The sequence below is a fragment of the Emys orbicularis genome, chromosome 13 (genome assembly GCF_028017835.1).
Source record: "Emys orbicularis isolate rEmyOrb1 chromosome 13, rEmyOrb1.hap1, whole genome shotgun sequence".
NCBI classification, from domain to species: Eukaryota; Metazoa; Chordata; order Testudines; family Emydidae; genus Emys; species Emys orbicularis.
In genome coordinates, this window is record NC_088695.1 from 20236029 (window position 1) to 20259210 (window position 23182).

The 23182-nt window shown below is 48.2% G+C and overlaps 1 protein-coding gene across 1 annotated transcript in view; it reads right to left on the minus strand.

Annotated features, from left to right (window-relative positions):
- LOC135887573 (zinc finger protein 34-like) overlaps positions 1-23182 on the minus strand; it is a 65929-nt gene that overhangs the window by 15879 nt on the left and 26868 nt on the right. The window lies entirely within an intron of this gene.

Consider the following 23182-nt stretch of genomic DNA (forward strand, 5'->3'; position numbering starts at 1 on the left):
GTGGCGGATCGGCAATTATTTTTCCCCAATGTGCCAGGGACCGGTACCATATTTGCCAGGGACCGGTACCATATTTGTGCCATATTATTATCGTGTTTGCATAGGCACGTAGCACATCAAATCAGAAACTAACATTCTTCACTGTATTAATTGGAATGGCAGTGTGGCGTACATGCGGAGATGTTCCCATTTAACTACATTAAAGACTGTCCGAAAGGCTGTGCATCTGTGTGGATAGTATAAAATGACTATTATTCGTTTACGATCCAAGAAAATATTATTTGAACATTTGTTATTAATTAATTAATATATTAATTTATACCGGAAACAATATAATGAATAAAATAAAAGTTGGCAGACATTTTTTATTTTATGTTTATTTTGTAAACAAATAATACAATATTATAATACAAATAAAAAATATTAAAAAATCAAACCAGCAAAGTCTCCTAACAAAGATATTATTAAAAAAATTAACACAATAATAGGCATGTTAAAACCTTAACCTTTATGAATGTGAAAGGTGAGCCTGCTTCTTCTTTGTCAGCTTATCCAATCGTGGTTCAATTGAGGACAGTGCCACATGCAATGGAGAATGACTATCCATACTATTCCTGTACTTTGTCTTACTGACACTCATGGTTGAGAAGCCAGTCTCACAGAGATATGTTGAATGAAATGGGAGAAGAGTTTTCAGAGCAATTTCAGTAAGCTCAGGATATTCTGCTTTCACTTTTATCCAAAAGGAAGCAAGTGATGTTGTAGTTTCGAAACTCATCTTCAATCTTTCGTCAGCAGCCAGCTCCAACAATTTATCCTTCATAGTGACAATTAAGTCATCTTTCAATGGAATAAACGGATTTCAGATCCATCCAGTCCCTTTCCGTGGATCTTCTTCTGCTGGAAAGTAAAACTCAAAATGTTCTGCCAAATTCGTCAAGTGTTCACTGATGACGTTTCGTAGAGATGTAACAGCAAGGTCTTTGCCTGCATCGGCGATGATTGTCGCTAAGTTGTGAAACATGTCATAATAATCTCTTGACACTCAACTCTTCCATGCTTTTTGCTTTTGTTTCTCTCCATCGATCTTGTCTGCCATTGTAAGACACGAAGCCATCCTTCCCTGCATGGAGTTGTTAAGATCATTAAAGATGGCAAAGATATCAGCCAAATAAGCCAGCTTGGCTATCCAATCCACATCTCGGAACAATTGTGATCAATTTGGTTTTTTGTCCTGAAGAAACTCGGCAAGCTCGTTTCGGAGCTCAAATACTCTTGACAGGACTTTTCCCCTCGATAACCAACGTACATCGGCATGCAATAGGAGCTGTTTATGATCAGCTCCCATATCATCACATAATGCAGCGAATAGTCTCGAATTTAAAGCATTCGCCTTTACATGGTTCACAATTTTTACGGCCTCGCTGAGCACACTGTTTAGTTCTGTTGACATTTTTTTTGTTGCAAGACTTTCTCGGTGAAGGAAGCAGTGCGTCGACTTGCATTTGGGTGCAAGCGCCTTAATCTGGGTAACCACTCCAGAATGCCGTCCTGTCATTGCGGCAGCGCCATCAGAACATACACCTACAGAAAACTTGAAATCCAACCCACATTTGTTAAAGATGTAGTCGCTCACAGTCTTGAACACTTCAGAAATAGTTGTTTTTGTTGGTAGTGAAGCAGAAAACAAAAACTCTTCCTTCAAATCACCCTCATGTTCAAAGTGACATACACCATCAGAATTGCCGTATTAGCAATGTCTGTACATTCATCAAGCTGCAAAGAAAAGTACTTTGGTAATTTAATCTGTCCTATGAGCTGATCTTCCCGCCGGCTCGCCCAGCATTTCCATGCAGACATCTTAAATACAGCCTATCACTAGTGTCTCACCGATTGTGTATGGTTTTTTAGCCTTAGCAACGCGAAGCGCTACTTTACAAGAATCAGAGGGATAGCCGTGTTAGTCTGAATCTGTAAAAAGCAACAGAGGGTCCTGTGGCACAAAGGTGCCACAGGACCCTCTGTTGCTTTTTACTTTACAAGAAGCTCGCAGAGCACAAGTATTTATGTGTGACACTTCAAAGATCTGTTTCTGATGGCCTTTTAAATCACCATGCTTTCTTTCGAAGAACTCTTTCGGCTTTGAATTAATTTCATTATGTTTTGTATTTAAATGCCTCTTGAGCTTTGACTGCTTCATTGTGTTGTTTGCCAACACATCGCCACAAATAACGCACTGCGGTTTTGGCACTCTACCATCATTTGTGGCTACAAAACCGAACTGAATGTATGAGGAGTCATATTTCCGAGTGATCTGCCGGTCCCGCACCTTCAGCGTGCCCGCTGCCGAATTGCCGCCGAAGCCACGGGACCAGTGGACCTCCCACAGGCATGCCGCCGAAGGCTGCCTGACTGCTGCCCTCACAGCTTACTGCGCTGGTGTCTGGAGCTGCCTCTGCATACAAAGCACATGGGATCTTTTCAGGGGGAACAGTCTCACTCACTCACTCACACACACGCACACACACACACACACACACACAGAGTTCTGCCAGTTGATGTTTATAGTTAACAGTCTGTTGTAGCTTGAGTCAATCTAATGGCCAGTTAGATTGAGCACGAGTGAGTAGCTGGGATCTGTCGGTGCTCCGAGGCTTTGCAGGACTGAACCCAGAGTTCCATGGCAAAACACCCCAGCTTTATAGTTGTAAATTCCCATTTGAGTCCATGCATTTTGTAATGTCATCCTGTAATCATTAGTCCTTAAGTGGAGTTAATCTTGGGGTTTTCTGCTGTTTTGATGGTTATTGTCGGGCTTCCCATCATTATCTCCTATTTGTTGTCTCACCTTTGGGGGTGCCTGCCTCACCTCTGAGGTCATCAATGCTGCTAACATGTTTAACATCCAATACAATGGATGTTTTCTGATTGTCTCCTGGTCTTTCCAAGTCTCTCACTTTTTCTTGACCATCTGGACATTTGTGATGGCTTTCACACCTTATCTTTTCCTGATGCATTCCTCATTCACACAAACAGTCTCTCACAGAAACCTTCAAAGGTACACAGACAGCAGTATTTTATATTCAGCAGAATACATTGTAAATCAAGCCTTGCTAAATCTTATAACTAAAACAATTCACATTGGGGCTTCAGGACCTCAACATTTCTCTAATCTATTTATCATAGACACAATACAAAATCCTGTCTCTTACTAACTAAACTTTATAACAGGTCCTAATTGTAATGCATATTGGAAACAGGATCCCAGTCTCAGACGGTCATGCCTTTCTGTTATTCAAAAAGGGTGGCTGGCAGAATGAAATCAAAGTTTACATCAATTCTTATAGTACAATTATAAAATCCTGCTCCTACAAGAACTGTCTATTTGGCTATAGGTGTGTGGTGCTCAATTGTCTCTATCTACTTCATAAGGGATACGGCGGGATAGGATAGAAAATAATTATTAACATTTATAATATTATTAGTACTTACATTCTCAGATCAGTGGGTTCGGATGGGGTCCCAAATGACAAACGCGCAGAGATCCGTATGATGCTCTCTATTCAACTTCTCGATGGTAACTGTCGGTGGGGAGGGGGTCTTTATATGTGAAGGAGTGGGGTAAGTGTGCTCGCACGTCTCATGCAAAACATGCTGTAGCGCTACGGCATAATTATCAATATTATAATATGTGCTTCTGAAAACATAATATTATTTAATATTGTCGACTTTTATCGACTGATAATTATTCTTGGTGGAATTCCAGGACAATTTTTAAATTATACTATTATTTATCTTTCTTGCCTGGAAACTCACCACGGACCGGCAGCCAATGGCTCGCGGACCGGCACCGGTCCACGGACCACCACTTTGAGTAGCACTGCTCTAGTGGCACAGCTACATGCTACAGTTGTGCTGCTGGAGCACCATAGCGTACATGCTTCCTACATCAAAGGACAGGGGTTTTCTATCGATTCAGGTAACCCACCTCTCTGAAAGGTGGTGTCTAGGCCGAGAAAGAAGTCTCCTGTCAACCCAACTGCTTCAACATCAGATCTTAGGTCAACTTCACTATGGCACTCAGGGCATGACATTTTTCCAGTGGGTTACTCCTGATTTACACACCAGGTGTGTAAGGGTACGTCTACACTTACCTCCGGGTCCGACGGCAGGCAATCGATGTTCTGGGATCGATTTATCGCGTCTTGTCTAGACGCGATAAATCGATCCCGGATCGATCCCGGAAGTGCTCGCCGTCGACGCCGGTACTCCAGCTCGGCCAGAGGAGTACGCGGCATCGACGGGGGAGCCTGCCTGCAGCGTCTGGACCCATGGTAAGTTCGGACTAAGGTACTTCGAATTCAGCTACGTTATTAACGTAGCTGAATTTGCGTACCTTAGTCCGAAGTGGGGGGGTAGTGTGGACCAGGCCTTAGAGGAATCAGGTCCAAATCTTTTAGTGACCTGATCTCTTTTGCAAAGGACAGAATGAAACACTGTAAATGGAAAATCAAACAGACCCAGCATAGAGCATCCCAGACCTTTAAATGAAGGAGAAGAAGAATTTGAAGTGGGCTGGTATAAAAGGCGACTTTGGGAAATTACCAGCTACCTCCTCTCCTGCAGTTAAACCTGAGCTAAGAAGGATTTATAAGCCATCGGCGCCATCTGCTGGACGCTGGCCGAAGCAGCTCAGCAATTGAAGAAGCAGAAATTAGAGACCAGTCAGCCCCCCCCCTCCCATGGCCTCCAGAATCAGGAGCAGAACGTCTGAGGCCTGGTCTGCACTAAAATGCCAGGGGGGCATCCAGCTACGTCGCTCTGGGGTGTTAAAACATCCAAACCCTGAGAGTTATAGTTTAGTCTCCCTAGCCCGAGGAGCAGCCCTGCCAGCTAGGTTGACAGAGGAATTCTTCTGTTGCCCTAGCTGCCACCTCTCAGGGAGGGGAAGTAACTACCAGGGGTGGCAGGTTTGTAGAAATTTTCATGGTGCCCAGAACCTGCTGCCCCCCCAAACCCCGCCTCCCACCTGCCTAAGGCTCTGGGAGGGAGTTTGGGTGGGGGGAGGAGATCTGGGGTGCAGGCCCTGGGCTGGGGCAGGGGATTGGGGTGCAGGAGGAGTGAGAGGTTGGCTCTGGGAAGGAGTTTGGATGGGGGAGGGGGTCTGGGGTGCAGGCTCTGGGATGGAGTTTGGGTGCAGGAGGGGGCTCCATGCTGGGGCAGCTGGGGGGGTGGTGCAGGAGGGGGTGGGGTGCAGGCTCTGGGATGGGGCAAGGGGTGGGGGTACAGGAGGGGGTGAGGGGTGCAGGCTCTGGGAGGGAGTTTGTGGGCAGGAGAGGGTGTGTGGGAAGGGGGTGCAGGTGCAGGCTCTGGGACAGAGTTTGTGGATGGGAGGGGGTCCGGAGGGTTGGGGTCCAGGGGTGAGGGCTGTGGGATGGGGCTGGGGATGAGGGGTTCATGTTGCAGGAGGGGGCTCAGGGCTGCGGCAGAGGGTTAGGGTGCGGGAGGATGAGGGCTGGGGCTGGGGATAAGGCCTTTGGGGTGTTGGAGAGGCTCAGGGCTAGGGCAGAGAGTTGGGGTGGGGGGGTGGGGGCTCTGGCTGGGGGGGTGGGCTCTGGGGTGGGGCAGGGCTGGGGATGAGTTTGGGGTGCAGGCAGGCTGTCCTGGGGCTGGAGCCAGAGAGGAGGACTCCCCCCAGCAGCAGTGAGCTCTGGGGGAGGCGGCAGTTGATGCCAGAGACAGCAGAGCGGAGTCAGCGTGGAGCTGCAGGGGAGAGGCAGGGACATGCTCCGGACCTGGGGGAGGCACCAGGGGCAGCAAGTAGGGGCCAGGGGACACTCGGGAGAGGTGCGTGGGGGCAGCAGGCGGGCCCAGGGGAGAGACCCAGCCCCGAACATTGGTGGAGCCGGGCCCCCGGGCCCTGAATATTGCTGGAGCCCGGGCACCAGGAGCCCATACAACTTGCTGCCTCTGGTACCTATGTCAATGCGAGAACCCCTTCTGTAGGTAGTGTCTACACTGCAGTTCTGCAGCTGTGCAGCCTTTAATGTCTCAAGTGTAGACAAGCCCTGACTCACACATGAGAGAGTCAGAGCTTTGACCCTGTCCCCTCCCCCAAGCTGTGAAACCCATGAAGTTGGGCCCTTCCTGCCCTCCCCTACCTGGGTATGGTACCCACTACACTGAGCAGCCTGTCCCTGCACCCAAAGAGGATGGGCAGCATCTCTAGCTGAGGCAGGGTTGGGGCTTGGTTACATTCAGTACCCGCCTTAGAGGTGTGCTCTGGCAGGTGGGACACGTACTCGAAAGAAGAGACCAGGCACTCTTCTTGGCTTGCTGAGCTACTGTGTGAGCTTGGGGAAGTCACTTCCCTCTGTCTCCCCTCCAGCTGTTTGTCTGTCTTGTCTATTTAGACTGGGAGCTCTTCAGGGCAGAGACTGTCTCCTCCTTTGTCTGAGTGCCGCATCCAGCACAGTGGGGACCTGATCTTGGGGGGAGCCACTCGGCAATGCTGGAAAACAAATCAGGATTATTTGTTTAAATTGGCTTTTTGCTGAATAATGTTTTGAACTGGCCTTTTCTGGCTCTGATCTATTGATCTCCTGTTCAGATCCTAGATGTTCCTAGTAGGGTGACAGGAATGAGCAGGGGCCTAGCAAAACTCTCCCGTGAAGATGAGAGAAGTACTGTAAAGACTGGGATTAGTCACCTTAGAAAGGAGATGAATAGGAGGGGACATGGTGCAAGACTATAAAATACTAAATGGTCTGGAGCAGGGAGATTGGAATTTCTGTTCCCCCTGTCTCATAACACAAGAACAAGGGATGTTCAATGAACTTAAAAGGTGGGAAACTCAAAGCCAATGACAAAGAATGCTGTTCCATATACAGCAAGTGATTAGACTGTGGAACTCAGAAAGTTGTTGAGACCAAGAATTTAGCAAGGTTCAAAGAAGGATTGGACATTTCTATGGATAGCAAGAACAGCCAGAGTTATAACAGTTCAAAGAGTTTTGGAAGGGACATAAAACCTCACACTTCAGGAACCAAGCCAATCTCTAGCCATAAGGAATTAGAATGAGAAGGCAGATTAGCCTACATCTGCTACTGTGAGCTTCTTACACCTTCCTCTGCAGCATGTGTGGCTGACCAGTGTCATAGAATCCCTGTTGCTAAATTTGAGGCGTTTACTAGAAATTGGTTAATTCCTCCTTATGTATCCAGTCCAGACTGGTAGAGTAGTGGTTCTAAGCACTAAATACTGTGCCCCAACTCTCCATCACTGGCAATTTTTAACTCAAGAGTGGATGTTGTTGCAAAAGATCTGCTCTAGGAATTATTTGGGGGCAGTTCTCTGGCCTGTGTTATGCAGGAGGTCAGACTAGATGATCACAATGGTCCCTTTTGGCCTTGGAACCCAGAAATCTAAAGCAGGGGTAATCAATTACTTGTTGTCAAGGTCCAAATTTCTTGTCAATTTCTTGTTCCAGACTCCAGAGAAAATAATACTAAAACAATAACAATAATTAAAATACTGTAATAAGTAAATAAAAAGATGTGGTCTGTTCAAAAGTGTCTAGTGTTCTGGATTTGGCCCATGGTCCGCCTATTGACTACCCCGATCTAAAGATTGCTGTGAATTCGGAAAGCAAATCCATCTCTCTCTTCTTCTGTCAGTTACTGCAGTCAGAGCTCCCTCTGCAGGCTGAACTGTATACTGAGACTATTGCAATTAGCGACACAAAGGGCTAGAGCCAGAAGGGGATTTAGTCCTACCTGCCACTTTAAGTACCTGCATCCAAAATGTAGATCCCAAAACCCCTGCTCAGCTGCTGCCTGACCCTGTAGGCTCCCAAATCCCCAGAGACCTGAAAGTCCCCATGGCAGCAGAATTTCTGCTAGTGGCATGAACAGATGCACCTATGTCCTTACAACACCAAGCAGCTTGGTGCACAGCTCACCATAAACTCTGCTGGGATTCACCATCTGGGTGTTTCTCTGCCTGTCTCACCTGCAGGGCCTAATCTAGGAGGTGTGCGGTCAACACACCTCATCCTCCACAAAAGACAGCTGAGGGGAAGGTGGTGCTGCTCCTTGCCTGCTCGTCAGAACACTCACCTGGTACAAGGGAGCCCCAGGTTCAGAGCCTCACTCTGCCTGATTGGGAGCTGGGCTTCCATGTCTCCTACCTAACATGAGCTTGCCCTGCCCAGTGGGCTATGGCTGTTCTGGGGTGGGAGTCTCTCCTGTTGACACTGTTCCAGTGTTTAAAAAAATCTGAATGTTTATTGGAGCAGGGGCTAGACCCTGGGTCTGCCCTCTCCTAAGTGAAGGCCATAAGCACCAGGCTGTGGAATTAGTCTAACTCTCTCTCCAGACCAATTGTATCAGTGATTGGCTGAACAAGAAGTAGGACTGAGTGGATTTGTAGGCTCTAAAGTTTTACTTTGTTTTTGAGTGCAGTTATGTAACAAAAAAAATCTACATTTGTAAATTGCACTTTCACGATAAAGAGATTGCACTACAGTACTTGTATGAGGTGAATTGAAAAATACTATTTCTTCTGTTTATCTTTTTTACAGTGCAAATATTTGTAATAAAATAATAATATAAAGTGAGCACTGTACACTTTGTATTCTGCATGATAACTGAAATCAATATATTTGAAAATGTAATAAAACATCCAAAATATTTATAATAAATTTAAATTGGTATTCTATTATTGTTTAACAGAGAGATTAAAACTGTGATTAAGCGTGATTAATTTTTTTGTTGGAGTAAATTTTTTTTTAGTTAATCACTTGAGTTAACTACGCTTAATTGACAGCCCTAGTTTTGAGATTTAAGTCATGTCCTGATGCCCAGTTAAAAACTAACTTACACAGCTGTCAGTGCTGAGGTGGAAATTTAACAAGTGTTTGTTCCTCCTAGTGGTGTACTCAAAGGTGTAATGTTCACACACCGTAACAGGTGAAGAGAAACACTAGGTCCCCAGTGTTTGCCTTGACCTAAGAAAATGTGTGAAAACTATAAACTGCCTTGTCCACACTAGCATTTTACCAGGTTTTAGGTAACATATGGTAAGAGACTTTAAAAACCTACAGTCTTACAAAAATAACAGGAGTACTTGTGGCACCTTAGAGACTAACAAATTTATTAGAGCATAAGCTTTCGTGGGCTACAACCCACTTCTTCGGATGCATATAGTGGGTTGTAGCCCACGAAAGCTTATGCTCTAATAAATTTGTTAGTCTCTAAGGTGCCACAAGTACTCCTGTTATTTTTGCGGATACAAACTAACACGGCTGCTACTCTGAAAACAGTCTTACAAATGAGTCCCACATTATACGATCATAACTGGGTAATGCCACAGATACAATGCATCACAGGGCAGAGGTTTTACTTATAGTTAATTCTCAGATACAAAATCATTATGAATGTGTTAAGGCTGTAAATAAATATCCACTTACTGAAAGAACATGATTTGGATGCTGCAGTTAAAAAACAAGCATCAGAAAGTTATGAAATGCACAGTTAAATTCCACAATCAGCCTTAACTCTGACCCTATACCTCTGCTAGCCATCCCTTTAAGGTGGATATTTTTATATCAAAACCTATTTTAGAAAAACTGTGCCAGTTAACTAATTAGATTTAAAATTAATCCAGCAAATCCCTAATGCAGAGGCACTCAAACAAGCATAACCTTTGCTTATATGGATCCAGCTTAGCTTGGGTACTTATGTTAAATCAAGGTGGTGAAATTGGAGCCTCTTTCCCAAAGTAATGACAGGTTTCAGAGTAGCAGCCGTGTTAGTCTGTATCCGTAAAAAGAACAGGAGTACTTGTGGCACCTTAGAGACTAACAAATTTATTAGAGCATAAGCTTTCGTGGGCTACTTTCGGATGCATAAGAAGAAGTGGGTTGTAGCCCACGAAAGCGTATGCTCTAATAAATTTGTTAGTCTCTAAGGTGCCACAAGTACTCCTGTTCTTTTTCCCAAAGTAGATCCCCCTTAATTAATGAATGAAGCTTTTATTTAAGGCCAGGTGAGAGCTGTGAAGGAAGCCCTCTAATCACCCCCTTTGTTACCTATCTCACTGCCAATCCCTCTGAGAGAAACACCCAGCTTTCTTTACAGTGTTCTGCAATCACCCTGCAGTGACATTCTGTATCGCCCTGAGCCCAGCGCCCGAGTTTGCCCCCTGGCAGAGCTCCCCTGACCCTGCCCGGGACAGGGAAAATGGGGGAGAGAAATGAGACACTGCTGAGCTTGAGTGGCCTCTGAGTAGAAGAGGGAAGGGAAAAGAGCTGATATTGAGGTTCCCTGTCTCTTCCCAGTAGAGTGGGGGAGGGGAAGAGAAATGGCCGATAGCTGAGTTTCCCTGCCAGCTGTCAATGTGGTCACAAATAACTGCATTTTAGTGTCACTTTTCAAAGACTGGAGGACAGAAAATAGGGGACACTCAGCAAGGACAAGCTAGGGAGTGGGACAAAGCTGGGCTGACCCGACAGCCGGTAAAGACGCATCATTGAATTTCAAACACCTTTTCAATGATTAATCCTCTCTTGTCACTGTGTGCTGGGTACCTTAGAGTCAGCCATGCCACCTGGGCTGCTGTGATATTTTCTTTAAAAACTTTCACTCACTCTCCCTATTCCCACCTTCCATTTCACACACTTTCCTCATCCAAAATGGCCACAGCTTCCTATTTCTTTCCATGGGGCTGAGGACAGGCAAGATGGCTGCTGCTTCCCTCCAGCCTCTGCATGTGGGAATGAGGCTGTCCCTTGGAAAGAGGCCTTCCACCTCCCATTGCTCTCAACAGAGTGAAACCAGTGTTGGTGTCACTAGGCATCACCCTAGGTAACTCGGGAGGTTGGAAGACCCGAGAGTCGATGAAGCCCCCCGCTCTAGGCCAAAGTGAATCAAAGCCCCTGCATGTTAAACTTTACTAACCTCACAAGCCAGCAGCTGGGAAGCAGTAGTGATAAGGGAAACCTACATGCTTCTAGCTAAAGGACAAGATTACTTGCAGAAAGAAACAGTGAGAACAAGCTGCACAGCCAAGGTCGAGTAATGTAGCCAGAGGGAGAAAAGGGGAGAGGTGGGAATGGGGGGGGGGTGAGAAAGGGCGGGGGAAGAAGGGAAAGGCTTAGCTGCAAAATGTATAAAAGATAAAGGCCGCTTATGTTGGTGTGCTTGATTTGAGACGTGCCTGTCTCCTTGCACCACTTTGAGATCTCAAATAAACTTTGATTGCTTCTCCACCCTGGTGTGTTTATTGGCGTGACGCACACCGGGCAACGGACCCCGCTGTTGCTGTCCTCGGGCACTCTGTGCCGGCAACAGTTTTGGCGCCCAACGTGGGGCTCGAGGCTGAAATTTAGCCTTGCCCGGATCCCTCCTGGCGGACGACGGATTGTGGCGATGACCGACGCCCAGCGCGCACCGGTGACTTCATCGGGGGCCTCGGCGGAGACGTGGTTTGGTCGACCCCAGAGGGCACAACGGTGCAATGTGCTCGAGTAGTGGAGAAGCAGCTGCGGGCGACGGTGAAGAACCGGTCCCTTGGATAAGGTAGGAACAGTCCAGTGGTGTGGACTTTTACCTGTTTTGACCTGGGGACGCCCAGTGTCTCCCTAGGGTATGGGGCAGGGACAGAGTGCTCCAGGCAGGGCAAGCTGTATGCCCTTAGAATGCATTCTGGTGAACTGGAAAGTGTTTGAATCGGATCCATTGACTAAAAGTAGATTTAAAAGGTTCTGTACAGTAGACTGGCCTCAATATCAGCTAGAAGACCAGGAAAGGTGGCCACCGGAAGGCTCACTTAATTATAACACGATCCTTCAATTACTTCTGTTTTGTCAGCAAACGGGTAAATGGAATGAACATATGTATGTACAGTTGTTTATGTTGCTAAGAGATAGGTCAGATATTTTGCAAAAGTGTAATTTGACTCCGACAGGTTCGGTAGTAGCTACTGTTAGTCCCCAGAACACCCCCCCACACACACACAGCTGTAATGGCAGGTCCGGTGTCCCCTTCGGCTATCACACCCCCACCATATAAAGACAAGGTGTCTCAGGTCCCAGAGATTGCCCCCTCGGTGGAATTTTATCCGTTGATCACCGAGACCGTGGTGTCCAGACATGGCTCAGATACGAATCAGGCCACTACTATGCAGGTCTATACGCATGTGCCTTTTAACCCAGTGGACCTAGCAGCCTTTAAGGCACAGGCAGGGGAATTCTCCACGAACCCAAGCAAGTTTATCTCGGTCATTGAAGGGTGCCTGGCTAGCTGTAAGCCTGACTGGAATGACTGTAATATCCTCATGAGGACCCTGCTGTTGAGGAGGAGGAAGAGAAAAAAAAAGCCAAAAACTAAAAAGGTTAAAAAAACTGGGATTGAGAGCTTATGAACAATATCAAGCCAATTTGGCAGAGACCATCTAAGGAGGTCAAAGAAGAGGAAATAACGCTCACCTTACCCCCAGAGAATGCGTGGATAATGACCCTTGCAATTGAGCCCTCAGCCATGCAAGCCCCAGAGTGGAGCCAGTGGAAGGACAAGAGAAGGGTTAAAAAGCAGCTTTGCTGAACAGTGCTGGCCCAGGGATTTAAAAATTCCCCCACCCTTTTCGGCCAGGCCCTGGCCAGAGACTTGGAGGAGTGGGACAATGAGGACAAGGTCCTCCTCCTGCAATATGTAGATGACTTGTTAATTGCCGCTGTGGGTCTAATCCCTTGCCTTAAAGCCACTGTGAGCCTCCTGAACTTTGTTGGACTCCGAGGATATCAGGTAGCACAGAGTAAGGCTCAGATCTCCCTCCCAGAAGTACTGTACTTAGGGTTTCACATAAGGCAGGGGGGGCGTCAGCTTTCAAACGAAAGGAAGGAAGCTATCTGTCAAATTCCTATCCCAAGCAATCGTAAACGGCTCAGGGCATTTCTGGGCATGGCAGGCTTCTGCAGAATATGGATCCCAGAGTTTGGACTGTGGGCTAAACCCTTGTACAAATGCGTTAAGGGAGTGGATCACGACCCCTTTCACTGGTCCTCAGAAGCCGACAAGGCATTTAAGGTTTTAAAAAGGAAAGCTATTGGACACCAGAGGTTGTACCGAGTGGAATCCTCAAAAGTGGGTATGCTCGTCCTGGTTTGTTGCTCCAAAGCTCTGTATAGAAGTTATTTTACTGGAAGGGTGTATAATGGCAATGTGTATGTGTTCATTGTTGGGAAGAGGTGTATGAGTGAAGAGTGGAAGTTTCCTTTGTAGGTTAAAAGAAGCCAAGAAAGGGAGAAGGAAAAAGAACAGAACGAGTTAACTGGAAAATATAGCTAGCAAGCTCACTCCAAAGATAAGATGCTGGCCCCATCCAAGGACATTGTTCACAGCTAAGACTTGGCTGACAACCAAGAGAAGGGGGGCCTGAATGTGCCCAAGCAACTATGAGATCTGCAAAATACTGCTAGGCATTAATGAAATGTGTTAGGTTTCTTTTCTCACAGATAAAAGAAGTGCTAACCAAAGACCCTAGCAGCCCTGGGTCTGCCGGACCACACTAAGCCGTTCCAACTGTATGTGCATGAAAGGAAAGGGGTGGCCCTGGGAGTGCTTACTCAGTTATTAGGCACCTGGAAACATCCCGTGGCATATTTCTCTAAACAACTGGATCAAGTTGCCAAGGGGTGGCCGGCATGTTTACGGGTGGTCGCAGCAACTGCCCTAGTGCTTGGGGAAGCCGAGAAACTGACACTGGGGGGAATTGTGCAAGTGTATACTCCCCATATGGTCCAAGCCCTGCTGGATACTAAAGGTGGTCTCTGGCTTACACAGGCTCGGGTAGCTCGGTATCAGGCTAAACTTTTAGAAAACCCTGAAGTTACCCTACAGACCTGTCCCTCCCTGAACCCAGCCACCCTGTTACCGGAGACAGAGGAGCAGGAACACGACTGTTTGGAGGCCATAGATGCCCAATACTCCAGCCGCCCGGACTTAAAAGATCAACCCCTCCCGAATGCTGATTATGAGTGGTATACCGACGGCATAGTACTGTTACAAACGGACAAAGGAGGGATGGCTCCACTCCATGGAAGGAAAAATCCTCCTACCAAAGAATCTAATACGGCTAGTGCTACAGAAACTACATCAGACCACCCACGCTGGCAGAGAGGCTTCCCTACGGTGGCCTGATGCTTTGCCCCTTGTTTTGCTCTGAGTCCGCGCTCTCCCAAAGGGCAGGTTAGGGCTCAGTCCCTTCGAGATTATGTTTGGAAGGGCATGGCCTATGAACGGTACACCGGTTCTGGCAGGGGAGTGGGAGGTAGGCTGTGGCTTTTTATCTCAGTATATGTGCTCTCTGTCTGATGTTCTCTGTTCTCTCCACAGGTATACCAGAGATTTGCAGCCTCTTCCGCTGGATGCCCCTGTCCACTCCCTGCAACCTGGTGACTCCGTTTTCGTTCGGACCTGGAAGGAAAAGCCTCTCCAAGAGAAGTGGAAGGGACCCACACCGTCCTGCTGGTCTCCCACACAGCAGCAAAGATCGAGGGACACAAGAACTGGATTCATCACTCCCGTCTGAAGGCAGTGCCCACTCCTGAATGGTGGACCGTCCAGCCTACGGAAAAGACTACCAGCGACGACCTGGGACTTAAACTGTTATTCAAAAGACAATAAGGTCTGCTGGGAATGCCCTGTGATCTCTTTGGACAGTCGCAGCGCACTCCCCGCGAAAACTCTGAGCATTGGTTGTGTTTATTTTCACGGGGCCGGCCTAACCTGGTGGCCTGGTCCCTTTTTGTTTTTAGTCTGCCTGCTATTGGTAATTGTTATTTTGTGGGTATTTGGGGAATTGTAATTGTTAGACCCCAGGGTCACCTGCCCAAAATGGAATCAGGTCCAGGGTCTGCCACTGTGTTACTCATTGCCATAGGGGCACTCCTCTCATTGACTCCCGTTTCCCCCCTGGCACATGCGGGATGGAGAGGAATCCCTAAAATCTTAGAAACAAATACGTATGAGGCCCTGAAGGTTTGCTTTGCCCAAGAGTTTAACCTCTCTAACTGCTGGGTATGCTCTCAAATCCCGCACCACGCGGCAGGGTTACCTTGGAGGGTAGTCCCCCAAAATTGGTCAGATATCTTCTGGGGATGGTTCAGTAGGGGAAGAAATACCTTGGGTACCCCCTTGTAGCAAAACTGCACCATAGAAGCCCCCTTTAGCCTGCTAGAAAATGACACCTGGAGGCCATTTAATAATGCTACCACCATTCCACAAGCACATCCTGTCCTCTGAACAGGCCTTCAATCAGTGGAAGGCCCAGGAACAGGAACCCACTCTATTTGATACCTTCTGGAGCTGGCTCCCTAGCCTAGGGGTATTGTCCACCTCCTGCTTACTGGTCTCGTACTTTGTTTCCTCACCCTAGCTCTCTTCTCATGCCTGAAATGTTTAATGGTTAAAGTATGTACCACCTCTAGAAGTCAAGACACCTCCTTTTCCCTTTAATCAATGATCCTAAGACCATGGCCTTAAATCACATTTTGTCCACAGAATATGAGAAAACTCAGCCAAAAGCTTGTTGAGTATTCTCAAAGGAGGGAGTTGTTGGTGTCACTAGGCATCACCCTAGGTAACTCGGGGGGTTGGAAGACCCGAGAGTCGATGAAGCCCCCCCGCTCTAGGCCACTAGGTAACTCGGGGGGTTGGAAGACCCGAGAGTCAATGAAGCCCCCCCACTCTAGGCCAAAGTGAATCAAAGCCCCTGCATGTTAAACTTTACTAACCTCACAGGCCAGCAGCTGGGAAGCAGTAGTGATAAGGGAAACCTACATGCTTCTAGCTGAAGGACAAGATTGCTTGCAGAAAGAAACAGTGAGAACAAGCTGCACAGCCAAGGTCGTGTAATGTAACCAGAGGGAGAAAGGGGGAGAGGTGGGAATGGAGGAGGGGGGGTGAGAAAGGGCGGGGGAAGAAGGGAAAGGGTTAGCTGCAAAATGTATAAAAGATAAAGGCTGCTTATGTTGGTGTGCTTGATTTGAGACGTGCCTGTCTCCTTGCACCACTTTGAGATCTCAAATAAACTTTGATTGCTTCTCCACCCTGGTGTGTTTATTGGTGTGACGCACACCGGGCAACGGACCCCGTTGTTGCTGTCCTCGGGCACTCTGTGCCGGCAACACCAGGTTGCCCTCAGGGGAGGTGGCAGGTGGCTAGGGGGATGGATAGGAACCTTTGTGGAGACGGGAGCATGGGGAGCAGAAGGGAGGATGGAGAGGTGCAGAGGAAGACTTAGGGGGTGAAGGGGGAAGTGGGGAGTGGGAACAGGAACATGCTTTGGCGGACAGGAGCATGGATGGTGCAGGGCAGTGGAATGAGGGGCAGGGTTAGGTGTGGTTGCAGGAAGTAAGCTGAGGGATTCAGGGGAACGTGTGGGGTAGGAGGAGGCAATTTCTGCACCAGCAGTTTGAACAGACTGAAGATAAAGTTAAGTTGGTTTCTCCTTCGCAAATACAGTTCTTGTTCCACCCTGTGGACTAACCACATGCCCATGGGAATGTCTGAAATCATTGGGGGTTGCACTACTAGAAACGGGTTAAATCGGGAAATGGCCTATCTCCGAGCTCCTAAGGATTTCTCTCAGACTTTTGGGGTTATTGCCTTGCTGGGCTGTGATCAGTGATGTAAAACTGTGGCTGAACCCAGATGTTTAGAGACTCCCGAGCCCCTGCTCAGGGTAGCTACATGGGAAATGGGCTCCTCTCTCAGCCCTGCAGCTCAGCCCCTCCAAGAGCAAAACTGAGTCTTCTGCTTGTTTCCATGGTGGTTTTTGATTTTCTACTAAAAGCACATTTCAAAATTACCTGCACCAATGAACGGTGCTGACGTAAAGATTGTTTCTCAGGCAAAACGCCTGAAAATTGTCAGCCATCTGCAGGAGGAGGAGAAAGCCACAGAGTGGAGGGTAAGTGTCTGGTTTTATTAATTCAGGACCTTTCCCCAGTTCAGGATTTCCAGCGGTGAAGGGAAATGAAGCTTTAGATCTAGGTTATAACCATGTTCTGGCTGTTTGCTCTCTGACAGCAGGCCCCATTAACCCATGCATGCTCAATTTCAAGAGGCCCCTGACCAGGGCCTAAGGTTGCCACCGGGCCAGTTTTTCTCCTGAGTTGCCAGTTGCAATGTGCCAGATGGTGGTGGTTGTGGGGATACTTCTCCTCAGGAACAAAACTCACCAAGTGGCCACCCTAACTTGGCACACTGTAGCTGGCCACTGTTTCTTGGTGCATGTGTGGGGACACCAGCGATTGCTTCCTCTGTGGCGCGTAGGTCACGTGGCTGCTGGGAGCACTGTCAGCAGAGCACCCGGGTCCCACTCCATGTGCCCAGCCCTTAATATGCTGCTGCAGCAGTGGAGGCTCCTGCTCCTCTCTGTGCTGGAAAGCAGGATGGCCCTGAGGCTCGCCAGCAGGGAGGGGTGAGGGCCAGGGTACAGGATAGGGGAAGCAGGTGTGTCGGGGAGGGGTGGTTAGGGTCTCCCTGGGCTGAGCACCTGGGAAGGGGTGAGTGGAGGGCTCACGGGCCAGGTGGGTCAGGATGGAGGGGGTTGTGCCTGGCAGGGGAAGAGGAGAGTCAAGTTGGTGGGGTGTAGCGTTCAGTTTTTCTGCTGCTCGGAGTTAGCAATCCTGCTTGGCCCTTGACCAGGTTTGGCCTGGCCAACCTCTGTCATAGCACATGATGGAGTAGCAGGGGGCAGACTTCAATGAGTGGCCTTGAGATCTGGGCCACTGGGTCTAAGTGCCGCTCAGGTTTGGCACCACAGGTGGGTGTGTTACCCCAAGAACAGACCCAGGTATTTATCTATCTGTTCCTGTAAGGTGAAAAGTGGGGGCTCACCCTAGTAGAACTGCCAACACTTACCAAGGATCTCCCTATGTCCTTCAGGAAATTCCCCAGACAGACTAAATCCGTTTACAACTGGGAGGATACAGCCTTCCACTCAAAGGATAGACACCTAGGCCTCAGCAATAATGAAACAAAAAAAATCACAAAATCTATACTAAAGTAAAACAGGAACACAAATTAAAGTGCCCAGAGGTGACTGGGAACTGCTGATGTGGGGGCGGGAGGCACAATGTAAAGATTCTAGTGGTATGCTGCAGGGTTCAGGGCAGGTATTCAAGAGACAAAGGAGTTTTCATTTCTAGAGCTACTCTTGGTGTCATGTTTTTTGATACTATGTAATAGCAGATAGAGACTGGTCTAAAACAGCTACACATGAAGAAGCTCTGGACTGCACAGGTATATTGTATCAACTTGAAGAGCAGAGATATTTGCAAACCACTCCTGATCTTTTAGAGCTCTTTTGATAATCATAGAATATCAGGGTTGGAAGGGATCTCAGGAGATCATCTAGTCCAACCCCCTGCTCAAAGCAGGACCAATCCCCAACTAAATCCCCAAATGCCCCCCTCAAGGATTGAACTCAACCCTGGGTTTAGCAGGCAAATGTTTAAACCACTGAGCTATCCCTCCCCATCTCAGCACCCAATAATTATGTCAAGAATCAGTTCTAAGTTAACCTTGTAAAATGATTTCCCCTCTCCATTTGAATCTGCTCTCTCTGCTGGGTTTACAAAGAGAACTTGGGTCTCTTGGGCATCAGAAGTACCCGAAATCTCATGCTAACCCTCCTGGGGGCTATGATGTCTCTTCTGGCATCTGAGTCTTCTGGTATCTATAGTATCATAGAATGATGAATATGGGGCATCAGCAACAAATCTGTAAAAACACATTTCCTGTCAGGAGGAGAGTGGCTTGAAAGAATTTATGGAAAGTGAATGAAAACAGTTTTCTGTGCTCAATCTCCTGTGCCTAGCCCAGTTAGCAGGGATGTTCAAGTCACGTTTCTGAGCTTGCCTACAACTCCATTTTCTCTTTTCAGTTCACTTTTAACTAGAGATGGACCCAAAATTAGGACACAGAATCCAACCCACTCAGAACAGGATGAAGATCAGATCTAGGTCCAGATTTCAACTTCACAGCTCAGCTTTATTTTTCTGATGGGGCCAGTTCAGACCTCCAAATCCCAACACTCATGTGAAGTGGCTTGGGTTTGGACCTGAAGTTTAGGAACTTGAATTTGGATCAAAGCTTCACAACTGACTCACTTTTGATATTAACATTACAGAGCTGAATAGTGTGACTTTCCAGTTCTTTATTATTATTTATTATAATATAGTCTGATATTAAGGCCCCAATCCAGAAAACTATTAAGCATGTGCTCAATTATAAGCATGTGAGTAGTCCCACTGAAATCAGTGGAACTGCTGAACTGCTTGGACTTAAGCACGTTTAAGTTTCCTGCTGGATTAAGTGAAAACAACAATGCTAAATCCAGGGCCGGCTCCAGGCACCAGCTTGGCAAGCAGGTGCTTGGGGCGGCCACTCTGGAGAGGGGCGGCAGGTCCAGCTATTCGGCGGCAATTCGGCGGACAGTCCCTCACTCCCGCTCAGAGCGAAGGACCTTCCGCCAAATTGCCGCCGCAGATCGTGATCGCGGCTTTTTTTTTTTTTTTTTTTTTGGCTGCTTGGGGCGGCCAAAACCCTGGAGCCGGCCCTGGCTAAATCGTATGGTGAACTGAGGTTGTGAAGGCTCCTTCCAGTAAAAGTAAGCAACCAAATCTCATTGAAAACCAATCATGTTATCTGAGTTTTGCCTGCACAAACATTTCATTTTTGTCCCAGGGAACAGAGCTCAAGCTTGTATGCGTGTGCCATGAGCAGAAAACGTCCACTCCCTGGCTAGAAAGCAAATCCAGGGTGCTACCCTGAAATCACTAGGTGTGAAAGAGAAGATTGTGACACAGGGTACGTCTTCACTACCTGCCGTATTGGCGGATAGCAATCGATTTATCCGGGATCGATATATCGCGTCTCGTTAAGACGCGATATATCGATCCCCGAACGCGCTCACCGTCGACTCCGGAACTCCACCAGAGCGAGCGGCGGTAGCGCAGTCGACGGGGGAGCCGCGGCCTTTGATCCCGCGCCGTGTGGACCCCAGGTAATTCGAACTTAGATACTTCGACTTCAGCTACGCTATTTGCGTAGCTGAAGTTGCGTATCTTAGATCGATCCCCCCCCCAGTGTAGACCAGCCAGTGCTCCTTCCCCGATTCCCACGTCTGTCTGTATCTCTGTACACACATTTGTATTTAGAGTCCTGGCCCAATGTCCAGCTAGCTGGCTACATGTTCTGCAGTTACACAAACAATTAATAAATGGAGATGTTTTCCTAGTTACACACGGTGTTACACATGCTATGTCTGGTGTATGGAAGAAGGGTGTGTGCGTGGGTGCGCGCATGCGCGCCTGGGGAGGGGGAATCTCCATGGAGCACAGGGCCCCAGAATTCCCCACTCTGGCCCTGTCTGATAGCACCAGGGTGCCAAGAGCAGGAGCGTTCTGTGGCAGGAGCCCAGAGCAGCAGTACTGGGGAGGACGGGAACAGAGGAGGCCCTTGTCCAGCACCACAGACCAATCTCAGCACTTTCTGAGCATGGTAACTGATAGCCCAGATCTGACATGGGACTACTGTGTAGGCAAGGCTGTGAGAACACAGCCGTAATATGAGATTGAGGATCCTTAGCACAGCAGTCTGGGGTCTGTCCAACCAGGAGTTTGTAACTTTCTTTGGGAGAGTGTATCTGACACTGCAGAAGGCCCAGGGCCGGCTCTAGGCACCAGCAAACCAAGCACATGCTTGGGGCGGCATTCCGGCAACCTTATTTATTTATTTATTTATTTGCTTCCCGCGGCAAAAGCCTAGAGCAGGCTCTGGCAGTAGCAGCGCATCATGGGTGGGGGGGGGGGCAGCCTGGGGCCGCTGCGGTTCGCACCAAGGGGGAGCAGCGCCCGCAACTTGTGCCTGGGCTGGGCAGGCTCCGAGCAGGGGACACTTGCGTTGGGAGCCACCTCGCGGGGCACTCGGAGCCGCCTGCAGGTGCCACAGGGCAGCCGCCCCCCTGCGCCGCAGCCGGGGCTGAGCGAAGCGGCCCGAACTGACCAGGGACTGTGGCAGGGTGGCCAGGAGCAGCAGCAGCCCTCGTCTTGCTCTCCGGGGCTCCGTTTCCTCTGGGGCTACCCTGCCCCGGCTCCTCAGCCCCCTGCCGGGGTAGTCCCTCGGCTCTGCCCTCCAGAGTCCAGGCCGATCCTGGAGGCGGAAGCTCTGGCTGGAGGGACCCTGGGCTGAGGCGTGGCCTGGGAGCCCTGCTGCTTACCCTGACCCTGCCAGAGCCGGACCAGCTGGAGGCGAGGGGGGAGCGGGCAGAGTCAGCACTGGTGGGGGGAGCCCAGGGCTGGGGCGGCAGGGGGTGCCAGTGGGGGGGGGGGGAGAGACAGCCCAGGGCTGGGGCAGCAGGGGGTGTGGGGAGGAGGTGAGAGCCCAGGGCTCAGGTGGGGGGCAGACAAAAATTTTTTTGCTTGGGGCAACAAAAAACCTAGATCTGGCCCTGAGAAGGCCACAGGGAGCACAAACAGCACTCAGTTCAGAGTTCAGCATTATAACTTTTGTGACCACCACATCCCTTATTTAAAGTGTAGACGAAGGTGTCACTTATAGCCAAAGGAAATAGTCAGCACTAAGTTTGTGGTATTTCGTCCTTTTGGGTGCCAGCATCCATTAGCTTTGCACAGCCACTGCAAGCTGCAGTGAGGAGCAAAGAGGTAAAGATGAGGGACTATTCTATTCTAGACAGGAGCCCTAGGAGATTTCATGATGCGTCCTCTCTACACGAGAGCTCTGCAAAACTTCTGAGCAGAGCCGAAGAACAGAACCAGAAGTGCATTGGCAATAGCTCCTTGGTGCTGCACTTTTCAGATGCTTTGGGTTCTTCTGAGAGGTCTGGCCCAGATCCACAAAAGGACTCAGATGCCTGCCTCTGAGACAAGATTCATGATGTGGGGAGAGATAGCTCAGCGGTTGGCAGTGGCAGGAGGTGCTCTTTCCATCTCTCCCGTTGGAGTTACTGCACTCTGGATAAATGATTAAAGTTACTGGAGCAAGGGCACTGGACCCAGGTGGCTGCCGGGGGAGGGATAGCTCAGTGGTTTGAGCATTGGTCTGCTAAACCCAGTGTTGTGAGTTCAATCCTTTGCACCTCACCCTCCCTGATTGAACTAACCTCGTTATCTCCATACTGATTTATACCTGCCTTTGGAAATTTCCATTACTTGCATCTGAAGAAGTGAGGTTCTTACCCACAAAAGCTTATGCTCCCAATACTTCTGTTAGTCTTAAAGGTGCCACAGGACCCTCTGTTGCTTTTTATAACTTTAATGTCTTCATTATACTCTTTTTCAACAAGAGGACTGACCTCCTTGGAAAAGATAGACGATACATTGGGACATAAGTTCAAATTAGTTCAACCTGGGAAAATCCACTGGCTTGCTCATGAGCGATCCTTGTCTGTTGTCTTAAAATTACTGCAACCATTATTATTGGATTTGGAAAGTCTCTAAGTAGTGAGGCTGGTGGACTACTTTTGCTACTAAGTTCAGATAACACAATCGCCATTCTCTTGTGTAGGTCTACTGTTGAAACGACTTGAGTCATTATACAATGCCATCCAGGCATCTGCTACAACAGCAGTATATCTCTCTCCAGCAATGGGAGCGAAACTTGGATCAATCAGAGAGATGGCCATTGAAAACCTACTGGAAGAAGCAAAGACTTCAGTTCAGAAGTCTGGATGAAGTCAGAAGTGGACTAAGTAGGGCACTTTTATTAACTCTTTAAATGAAGAAGACCAGAAGTGTTTGTTAAGACAGCTGAAAAAGTAAAGTGGATGCCATCAACCTCTACATAACACCGACAGTTCAGTGGAGTGAGGCACTACCAGCAATAGGGTTGCCATGTGATCAGGACAGAATAAAGAATTTGAACACAGAGTGGAATATCATACGATGAACAAATGTAGATTTGATTTTAACTTCTTCTTTTTCATCGACCCAATTTTTGTGCTATATTTCCTGGGATGAAATAAGTAGGAATTCATCTCTTTCTACTCTCAGTCACAGTAGCTACATTTGAGCATTCTTTTTCCTCATTTAATAGAATTTTGTGTTCTGAAAGAAGTTGCCTTCTGCCTGATCATGAGCATATCATGAAGGACT